At 34.1% G+C, this 11,094-nt stretch overlaps 1 pseudogene; it reads left to right on the top strand.

Annotated features, from left to right (window-relative positions):
* The first annotated feature begins 4,659 nt into the window (after nt 1–4,659).
* On the top strand, nt 4,660–10,623 carry LOC120188780 (annotated as a pseudogene).
* Nucleotides 10,624–11,094: the final 471 nt, after the last annotated feature.

The raw sequence follows: 11,094 nt of genomic DNA, 5'->3' as shown, positions 1-11,094 counted from the left end.
TTGGAGTAATAAGCAAAAATATAATTACCTTGCAAGAAAACTTGACAGAGTGCTTATAAACCCTCTATAGTCATATTCTTTCCAAAAGTCTTTTGTTGGATTCCTTGCTCTTAGGCCTTCTAATCATTGTATGGATCTTATCTGGTTAAGTAAAGAGAACCAAACAAATCACCCCAAACCTTTTAAAATTTTTAATTTCTGGGCCAACCACCCTAATTTCCTTGCTGAAGTTAAAAATTCCTAGCAGCAACCTATCCAATGAAATCCTATGCAGAGACTGTTTCACAAATTAAAACATCTGAAACCTTGTTTATAGTCCTTAAACAAGGATTCCTACAACAATATCTCTGCTAGGGTTAAAATTAAGAAAGATGAAATTGAGAATATTCAAATCTCAACTCTTAGAGGCATCAGTCCTATTGAAAGAGAGCTGAATATTCAAAAAGAGTTGACTGCTCTTAAAGAAGTTGAAAATATGTTTCTTAAACAGAAAGCTAAAGTCAAATAGATCAAAGAGGGTGATAAATACACCAAGTATTTTCATTATGTCATTGCTAACAAAAATAAAAGAGATATTATCAGGGTGCTTATTAATGAACAATGTCAGAGGTTGGAATCTTTTGATGACATGGCTTCTGAAATCTTAGATTACTTTAAAGCTCAGCTTGGAACTGCTGATCCTTGTGTTCAAAATATTGATCCTCTTTTCTTGAAAAATCTACTTCAAGTCAACTTGTCTAATGAAGCTATCTCTGACCTTACTAAGAGCATCACTTCTGAAGAGATTAAAGAAGCTATCTTCAACCAAGGAAATGATCTCCTGGCCTAGATGGGTTCATCCTTATCATTTTCAAGAAAACATGGATTGTGGTTGGAGAAGATGTTGTTAATGCTATCAAATTTTTCTTACAGGAAACCTATCTTATGTTTGCCTTCTATTCAACCATTATTGCCTTGATTCCAAAGATTCACAATCCAAGCAAAGTCAAGGATTTTAGACCAATTTCATGCTGCTCAGTAGTGTACAAAATTATCTCTAAAATCCTTGTTAAAAGATTGACAATGCTGCTGCCAGACATTATATCTCTTAACCAGACTACTTTTGTTAGAGGAAGAATTATAATTGACAATACACTTCTTGCTCAAGAACTTGTGAAAGGATATGAAATGAAAAATATTTCTCCAAGGTGTGCCCTCAAAATTGACCTCCAAAAAGCCTTTAATTCTCTTCACTTGGACTTTATTTCAGATATTCTTATTGCTATTAGATTGCCAAACACTTTCATAAGCTGGATTGAAGCTTGCTTTAAGGAAGCCAGGTATTCCATCTCCTTAAATGGTAGCTTGATAGGATACTTCAAAGGTTGGAGGGGGTAAAGCAAGGAGACCCTTTATCCCTAATTTTATTTGTGCTTGCCATGAATATCATCTCTAACATCCTTAATATTGCTGCTGCTAGAGGAATCTTTGGATATCATCCAAAATGCAAAAAAATTGGCCTCACGCATTTATCTTTTGCAGATGACATTTTAATTTTTTGCAAAGGAAACCTTGATTATATTGCTGGTATACTTACTGTTCTTAATCATTTCTACAGCTTGTTTGGTCTAAAGTTAAATGTTAGTAAGACTGAACTGTTTGCTGCTGGAATTTCTCCAAGGAATCTTGAGGCTATTAAATGTATATCTGGGTTTAAACAAGGTTTCCTACATGTAAGGTATTTAGGGGTACCTTTAGTCACTCGAAAGCTTAATATTCAGGACTGTCAGCCTCTTATTGACAGAATCAAATCTAAGCTGCATCATTGGTTTGGCAAACTTCTCAAGTATGCTGGAAGATTTGAATTGGTCAAAATTGTTCTATTTAGTGTTTCCAACTATTGGTGTAGACAATTCATTCTTCCTCATTCTGTTATTAACAAAATAAACCAACTTTATGCTCGGTTTCTTTGGAATGGATCTGATCAAGCAGCTTCTGGAGCCAGAATCAGTTGGAAAAATATTTGATGCCCTAAATCTGAAGGAGGCCTTGGTTTAAAAATATCAAATCATGGAACAAGGCTTGCATGATTCAGCAAATTCGAAACATACTTGTTGGAGAAAGTTCACTTTGGGTTGCTTGGATTAATAATTATGTGATGAAGAACAAAGATTTTAGAGACTTGAGTGAAAGTCCTACTAACAGCTGGGGCATAAATAAACTTTTAAAGCTAAGGACTGAGGCCCTTCTCATTCTTAATGCAAGCACTGTGAAGACTAAGGATATATGGGAAGAAATTAGAGATAAAAATAATAAGGTTCCCTGACACAAAGTGGTTTGGTTTCCCCTTCATATTCCCAAAACAAGTATGATTACTTGGATGGCTATTCTTGATCGACTCCCAACTCGTGAGAGACTCTCTCGGATGGGAATTCAAACTGATCGATTATGTGTTTTCTGCAAAGATGAAATTAAAACTAGAAATCACTTGTTTGTTGATTGCAACTTTGCTAAAGCCCTGTGGAATTCAATATTGCAACTCACTCACTTGCGCAAACCCCATATGTCTTGGGAAGCAAGGCTTGATTGGTCTTGCAAGGAATGAAAAGGTAAATCTCTCATCTCCACCGTTTTGAGGATAGCTTAGACTGCTTACATCTATTTGATTTGGGAAGAAAGAAATAGGAGAATCTTTCAAAATAGAAATAGAGACGTGGAAAAACTTATGAAGAACATTAAGGAGCTTGTCCGAATTCAGTTAATTGGTAGGAACATTAATATACTTGATGATGTTAATTCTACTCTTTGTAGCTATTGGAGTATAGACTAAACATTTTTTGTTGTATATAGCTGTGTATACTCCCTTTGGGATGCTTTTTGTAGCATGATTTGCTCATTTGGATAATAAAATTACAATTTATCAACAAAAAAACCCTATCCACCTCTCAAAAAGTTTGAAAAACTCACAATTTTAGTTCATAGAGATGGTAAAAAATAATCTAAAATTTAAAGTTTTTGATTTTTTAATAGTCTCGGATGTGAATTATAAGATGATATTTATTCAAAATTTTTCTTAATCATTGACAATACACATTATGCAATTGCAACTACTCGAATCCAAAGTCTTTAAAGATAACAACACTTCCTTTAACAACTGAGATTATTTGATGAGTTAGTTTTTGATCTATTTTGATTCTACATAAACATATTTTTTAAATTTAAATTTCAAAATAAGTTAAATTTAATTAAAATTATTTAGATTCGGATCATATTCAAGTTTAGATAATATTCACCTTGTCCTTGTATATTTTTTTAAAATGCATCTCTTATAATTCTAAATAATTATTCCATTATTAAAATTATAACTTTTAAAGTTTATAATATTTCATATTATATACATATATATTAGTTTTATAGATATTTCGTTTATCATTTATTATATTTTTCATAATTTCATAAAAATATTATATGTAAATTTATAAATTTAGACCCTGAATTACATTATGACCTTCGAATTAAATATTATATATGTTAGTTGTATATTTAGACCTTGACTTACATTATGACCTTCGAATTAAATTTCAATAAATATGAAACTATCAGTATATTTTAAGGGTGCATGATGTTCATTAGGACGTTGGATTTGCAATTTCAAGGTGAGAACAATTTTTCAATTTTCCCGCCTCTTTTCCACACTCGCAAACTCTTGACCTCACCTGATTTCTTCCAAATTTTCGACTTCGAAATCCCCAAACTACAGCGCTCTTTAACTATCAGCTAGAGAAGTGATCTGTAAGAAAATACATTTCTCTCAATTTCAATTATTGGCGGTGATCTCTTAGATTTAATTATAACTTCGTTGTGAATTCATAGCGGCGATCTCTTTGATCTCTTTCTTTTTATTTTTATTTTAGGGTTTCGTAGATTCTGTATGATACGTTGATCTAAGAGATCTCACTCGGCTTACGAATTTATAATATTGGTTTTTATTTTTCAAATTTTATTGTCCAAATTATGATGGTGGTAAACTGGATTTAATTTCCTTGGTTTCACTGTTATCTTTCTTAGAAGCAAGGGAAGCTTTGGTTTTTTCAGCTGCATGAATATTTGTTTTTGATAATTCCCTTTGACATTTTTGCCTAACGTTTTGTTTTGTTTAGTTTCAGAGAACAGAATCAGACGAGAAATAAAACCTAAAGTTTAAAACCGGCATCTCATTGAAAAAATAGAGAGATCTCTTGAGATGATCCGTAAATTTGAAGAAGTGAAGCTGAATTTCTCAGTAACCAAATAGAATTTTAGAGATGTACCTTGCTATTTGTTTCCTTTATAAACTAAAATTGTTCACTCTAAAGGTTGCATCTCATAGTAGCTTGATTTTGTGCATCTCAAGATAAAATTGCTCCGAGAGTTCTGTACTCGTTAACTTACAGGAATGCATTTTTTGCTACCAGTGTTTGTTTATTATAAGTTTACTTGTCTGACATTAACTTTACAATATTTGATGAACATGTAGTACTTAAACTGTTTTACAATTTATATTCAATTTCTGGGCGTTGATTTTCCTATTAGTAGTTCTTGCAATTTCTAGGTCTAGTTTTCCTTGATGCATGTTGCTTGGTTTTTAATTTTCTTGAAAATGACTTTGGCTTTATTCTCATAGGTATACAATAGAAATTTAATTACAGTGAACTGGTATTCTTATTGCTGAATTCACAATTCTAGTAACTTATTGGAGTTGCTGTAAGAAATTTAGTGTTGATGCCCTACAAATTTATATTTCAGGATCAAATGGGTGACTGTCGAAGTTTTGGCAGCAATTGTCATCCATCCAGCCAATCTAGAAAGGTTTCGATAGGGATAGTCTTAGATACCATAGCTGAGAGAAAACTTGGAGCCGTTGAGGAAGATAAGTCTAAACAGCCAAACGAAGAAAAAATAAAATCTGCCAATGGAATTTCTGTGGAGGGAAAAAACAAAAGGGAAGCTGTTACATCTTCCAAAGGGAAACAAACTGAAACTACTGAGCAGGTTAAATCTCCATGGATTACTCCTAGATCAGTACATGAAAAATCTATTGCTCCAGAGACTGCTTCTTCCAAACTTGGATGGAAGAAACATAAAAAAGTGAAGGATGTCGAAATTATGCATTCAGTTCAGTTTTTCTCAAATCAAACGTTCAATGCACAGAATGTTAGTAGCAAGCCGGATAGTTTTGATTTTGATGAATGCAGGAATGATGGCAACTCACAGAAGGTGGAGAAGTTCAATATTGCAAATGCAGGAAAAGTCCTTGAGTCGGATAAAGTGGTGTTTGAGAGCAAAGCAGATAAAACACAAAACAAACAAACAGAAACTTTGAAAACGAAGCTGCAAGAATTATTGGGAAATGTTTCTTCACCAAAAAGCCTGTTATCTAGTTCACAGGCTCAAAAAGTAACTGGCAATAATTTAAAGGCAAAGTTAAGCGTTGATCACATGAGAGACACAGTTGTAAAGCCCCAGACAAAATTCAGATACTATAGAAACTGATTCAGAGAATCCTGATCAGACTATTAAGAGACCAGTAACCCGTTCTTTGGCCCAAAAGCGAGCTCCAACCAAAGTGCAAACAGACAAGACTAAAGTTGGTTTATCCTCCAAGCAGAAACATCGAGAAAGCATCTTCTCTTTTAGAGAAGAAAGATCTAGAAAGCTACATGGTGCTGTCAATACTGACTCAAAATTGTCTAGGAAAAAGAAGATTGAGAAGAAAAGTTCTAAACTTGATCCACGCAAGATCTGTTTTACGGATGGGGATAGATCTGATGAGATTAAGCAAACAACTTATACGAGTGAAACTCCAGTGCCATCAGGGAAGACATCTATATTTGGTAATAAGATGGAAAGCTTTCCTGGCTGCTCTAATAAGAAAAGAGGAGAAAACTTTGAAAATGTGCTAGAGAAGCACTCTTTTCATTCTCCAGTGACCAACAAGAAAAACCAGTCGGTTTATTGTGACAATCCAACATCACTAGAGAAAGGGGATAAACAAGAATATGTTGGTAATATATCTTTGAGGAATGTTGTTCGCACACCAGATAATTTCCAAAGTCCAACTTTTGGATTTAAAGCACCTATGTTAGACACTTCTCCAAGTCCAAAACCAAAAACTGTGGAGACAGAGCAACGTGCACGCAGTCCTGTACCATCAGAGAGAGAATTTACCATGGGAAATATCAGGAGCTCCAGGACTTTCCAAGCTTCAAGACCAGTCAGTAATATATTAAATTCACAAGCTCACTCATATATATCCCTAACTATTCTTCAGGATTCTGATGTGGGAGTTGAACATACTAAAAGATATGTGCACTCTGAATCATCATCAGAAGAGAGGTTGTCAGAGAGCTTTGAAGATGGTTCACCCATTATTAAAAGATACGTTTGTAAGTAGAAAAATGCTTGCTTGAAACATGCTATATACATTTTATTGGAGGAATTCATTTAGTATATGATTTACCTTTAGTCACTTATAAATACTCAGTTGTTTGGGATGATAAGTTTTCATATGTGCACTTCTGGTTCACATGCTCACAAGAAATTCCACCTGATTTGATATAATTGGGGGGCATGTTTCAAAAGTAGAAAGATAAAAAAGTTGCAGTTATATTTTGGAACTTTTGATTTATCTTCTTGATATTTGCACCTATGCTTATGGCTTGTGATTGGAAACTTCGTTATTCTTTTAGTAACCAGTTTAGAGCAAGTTGACCCCCAAAAGACAACCGTTTAGAGCAGACCCTTCTGACATCTGTTAATTTTATAACATAACTAATTAGCCTTTTTTAGAAGAATTATTGAACTTTGTCACATAACGCTATTTCTCCAAGATTGATTAATCTACTGGACTCTATTTCTCTGTTCCCATATCTTAAGTGACTCAAAAGTTCCAATCAGTCTGTAATGCATATAGTGCTATGCATCAACATATATTCTTAATTTCGTTTCTTTTCTGATATTCTTCTCCATTGTTAATGGAAGATCCTTTGATTCTTTATTTGATGTTTTTGTCAAGGTCATACAGAAAATCTGATCTCACCAGACACTTTGGTTTCTGAGAAACCAAATTCCATGGATTCTGCAATCAAGCGGTTTCGTGAAGATGTCAGACTTAGTGAATGCATTCCCACCACAACCTCTAGAAAAAGTACAGCTTCTTAACATTTGAAGATCTACATGCTCTTAATAATAATAAAAAAAAAAGATCTACATGCTCTTCTTATCTCTCATCACTTTTGTTCTGAAGTAGTTTCTTCTCTATTTTTCTCCGAAGGGGCAAGGATTGGAGAAAGTTTTTGGTTCCAGGAACCCTCAGAACAGGACCAAGGGGATGAATTGACAAGGTTCTAATTTATATCCAAGCAAAGATTACTAAATAACTTTTGATATTATTGGACGATCACCTTCATTCTTGATTGTTTCAGGGCCGTAACACTGTTTGCTTCGGCTTTAAAAACCTTTAAAAGGAAAATGGATTCAATTACTAGAAATAAGTCCTCTGATATTTTGATATCCATTTCTGAGGAGATTAATTCACTGTTGTCGAATGCTCAGTCTGAGATTGAATCTGATGTGTATGTATTTAAAACTAAAATCCTTCCAAATCTAACATGTTGATACTTACCTTTGTTTGCATATCTAACATGTTGATACTTACCTTTGTTTTGATATTGTTTCAGAGGGAAGCTGATTAGCCTGAATAAAACAAAAAGGAAACGCCTGGAAATAGGATTGCAAGGTGACCATTTTGATTTAACTGAATAGTTTAATTGGCTGCAGTTAGATGCCATCGGTCCTAACGGTATTTAGAAAGTGCTTATTTGTATAATGTTTTTTTTATAGGAATAGTAGGCCTCATTAAAAATCCCCTTCATGATTAATGGAACTTGAAGATAGTTCCTTAATCAGCGGAAGGAGGAAAAGAGAACCCTAGGAATTCATTAACCTCAAATAATTACAAAGTAATACAAGGTCTAATCTCCCTCAAGAGATAGAAAACCAAAAAGAAACAGCCCTTAACAGAACATAATTATCAACCAATACCAGCCTTAGCTAGGACGTCCGCCTCTATATTGGCTGTCCTACTAACCCATCTAATAAGACCTTCACAAACTCTAAGCTTCTGAATAATAACTTTAACAATTTGAACATAAACGACAGGACATGAAACAACATCCTTAACCCAGCCAATTGCCACCTTATTATCACTCTCGATAATCAATCTATCTTTAAACCTATGGCGAATAGATTCATAAAAATCTATACCCTTTAGGATAGCTTTCAATTCCATCAAAGTTGGAGGCCCCGGACCAGCAGTCTCTTTGAAGGAGCCAAGAATCGAACCAGACATGTCTTTCAGAACACCAAATAAGTCCTATTTACTTGTCTTAGACTATTATTTTTCTGATATTGGTGTTACATATTAACAGCCCCAAATAAGTCCTATTTACTTGTAGTTCAATGGTCTGGCACAACGAGTTACTGTAGATAACTAGAGATGAAAGAATTTTGAGAAGAAAAGTTTTTTATTTCTACAATTACATTTAGCCATGGTGTTTGAATGTCCACTTTGGTAGCAGTAGTAGTCTAGGGACTTGGCATCACTGGCGAGGATTTGTCTGAGAGGCATGCTATTTCCTTGTAGTTAGTCCTGGTACATTAGTCATCTAGTCATGCTTTTACTGAGAACACACATACTTCTAATAAAATCATGACTAGGTTCCTATTTTCTGTAAAAAGATGATTACTGACATGTGGTTGAAAGCAAACCATACTAGTGTAATCTTGCAAACAAAGTTTCAGCTTTTCTTTTCTTACAAATTTGCAATGTTATTATGATAGACTTGATATATGAATGCTTTTGGCCTTATGAAATCTCTGTATTTAGTTATTTTTGTTTGTAAATAAACTCTATCTCAAGAAGGCCTTGAAGTTTTTTATTTGCTTAATTTCTTCGCAGAACAACAAAAGCAATTAAAGCATATACTTGAAAAGTTCAAAGAGGATATCCATCATCATCTCTTGGACTGTAATAGCATACTTGAGGAGCTGGAAGCTCACCAAATTGAGTTAAAGGGAATCATGAAGAAACAAAGTATGACACCTTTATTTAGTTTGAATAAATTCCTTAACTATGATTACATCATTGCATCTTGTTTTTTTGGACTTCTCCATTTTGTCTAACCCAAAATGTGATGAGTGCATACTAACATATGACCCCATTTGCTCTATCATAAGATGACGTCCTTCGACACTGACATGTGATGTTGAAGTGAAGCTAAATTTATTTGAAAGTTTTAATTGGTGGACATGGCATATTTCTTGGGACTCTTGATTCAGTCTTTGATTTTTTATGCAAGGCTATTTTAGTTTGGATAAAGTAATTTTCATAAAGGATATGGAATCACCAAGGATATTGTGATGTATCCCAATCATAAACCAAGGATTGAAGGAAAATTTTATACATGATTTTAAAAATAACATGGTGTTCTAGGTCCCGTTTGAAGTTTGAATACTTGCACTTCCAAAACTTGGTATTAGTGGTTGCATTCAGGGGTATAGTATTTACAATCTTCACATCTATATCTTCATATTTCAAAAGCGTTTATTAGAGACTGCAAAAGTTTAAAATTGGTTACAATCCAGCATTGAAAGTTCTAACATGATTCCGTATCAAACAGAAAAGCCACAAATGCTTAAATTTATAATTTGATATATTGTTACAGGCTCATGTTTGACAGTGTTATGCATGTATCAAGCTACTGTTATGCTTAAACAATATTATGGTGCATCTTGCACACCTGAATCTGTCTCATATTTTCAGGACACCAGAAGCTTCTCATGCACGTAGAAGAAGCAGCTGAAATCAAACTTAATAATGCTGAAAGAAGAATCACAGCCGTTCACGAGGCAAATTCTTGTTTCTTTTCATCTTAAAAGTTCAGCAATAATTTTTCTATAATTCAGCTATGGTGTGTAGTCCACCTACCATGTGGATCATCTACTGGCCAAATGCTTGGTTGTAGAATATAGACGTACATTACATGGGAGCCACTAGGTGGTAAAGTCATTTGGGCCCCAAATCTATGCTGTTATATATGCTTATTTTATCGTATTGATAAAATAAGAAGCCTAGTATAATTGATAAGAGTTTATACTAGGATCTTTCAGTTGATATCTGCTACCCACTTTATGTTGAGTCCTCATACGTAAGATAGCATATACAGACCCTGCTTTATAGTACTAAATCCTTAGTTATAAATTTGAGCTGATTTTTATTTTTATCTTTTTTATGATTAATTTATAACTGAATGTTTTCTATCTGGATTAACACATGTTATCATCCTAACTTAATGCAGTCGGCAAGGGAAAAGATGCTCCAGCTGAAACATGTAATAGCTGAGGGGTTGAAAGACAGTATATACTAAACTGGTAGAGGACAGAAGGCTGGCATTTAATTCATCCCAGGAACTAAGAAGTGACTTTGTAAATTTTGCATACCCTAAAATTTTCCTATTACCTTATTCTACTTAGCCCTTGATCATTCATCTCTTAATTGTTCAATAGAACCTCATCTGGAATAGTGGACATTGCCAATTATTTGAGCGGCCTATAGTCTGTAACTTGCGTTCTTGATGCACATGATGCTTGAGTAGAGCGGTTGATGTTAGTCTCTAGATATGAAAATGTATAGAATCTAACACCACAGAACTATTAACATGATAGCGTTGCAGAAAGCTCTTTGGAGTAACTGTTTGTTGGATGTATATGTGAACAGAGATTTTGCCCTTTGCCACATGTGTTTTCTGAAGGTTTTTCGGTTTTCTACTCATTATTCTGGTTATTGGATAAAATAGAAATGAATGTTCCATATAGGAATGCGTTCCATCTTATTGTGGGAACCATAATATTGTTGGCATTTGTCTTTATGGTGTTTGCTTATTTTAACTTACGATCATCTTTCTGCCCAGGGGCTGTTGTTGTTACTTCATGGTTCTCACACGTCTCTCTATGCACCGCAAACACGGTGAGGTTTTTCTTCTTTTTTTTCCCTTTCTTTTCCTGTTCCACCACCCC

Source organism: Hibiscus syriacus, unplaced genomic scaffold, assembly GCF_006381635.1.
Source record: "Hibiscus syriacus cultivar Baekdansim isolate YM2019G1 unplaced genomic scaffold, ASM638163v2 tig00116951_pilon, whole genome shotgun sequence".
Lineage (NCBI taxonomy): Eukaryota > Viridiplantae > Streptophyta > Magnoliopsida > Malvales > Malvaceae > Hibiscus > Hibiscus syriacus.
This window is presented reverse-complemented; position numbering and strand designations above follow the sequence as displayed.